Genomic DNA, 244 nt, shown 5'->3' on the forward strand with positions numbered 1-244 from the left:
TATTTACCATATACATTTACACTATCGATTTAATTATACTTATTTACACTTAATTATTTACATTATAATCTTTACCTCTCTTTCGTATTTACCCTCTACTATCTACACTTACGTTCCACTACCTTACTCCACTTCGTTAGCCTCTACTTCGCTTTAGCACTTCCAACTTGCATTTATAATATATAATTCGATTTAGCATTATACATTCGATTTACATTAAATTGCTTTACCCTTTCCACTTCCT

General features: G+C 29.9%; 1 protein-coding gene across 1 annotated transcript in view; it reads left to right on the top strand.

Annotated features, from left to right (window-relative positions):
• Window positions 1-244, top strand: part of LOC119589233 — a gene marked incomplete in the record, with an annotated part of 23897 nt that overhangs the window by 14767 nt on the left and 8886 nt on the right.

This window comes from Penaeus monodon, chromosome 25 (assembly GCF_015228065.2).
Source record: "Penaeus monodon isolate SGIC_2016 chromosome 25, NSTDA_Pmon_1, whole genome shotgun sequence".
Classification (NCBI taxonomy): Eukaryota; Metazoa; Arthropoda; class Malacostraca; order Decapoda; family Penaeidae; genus Penaeus; species Penaeus monodon.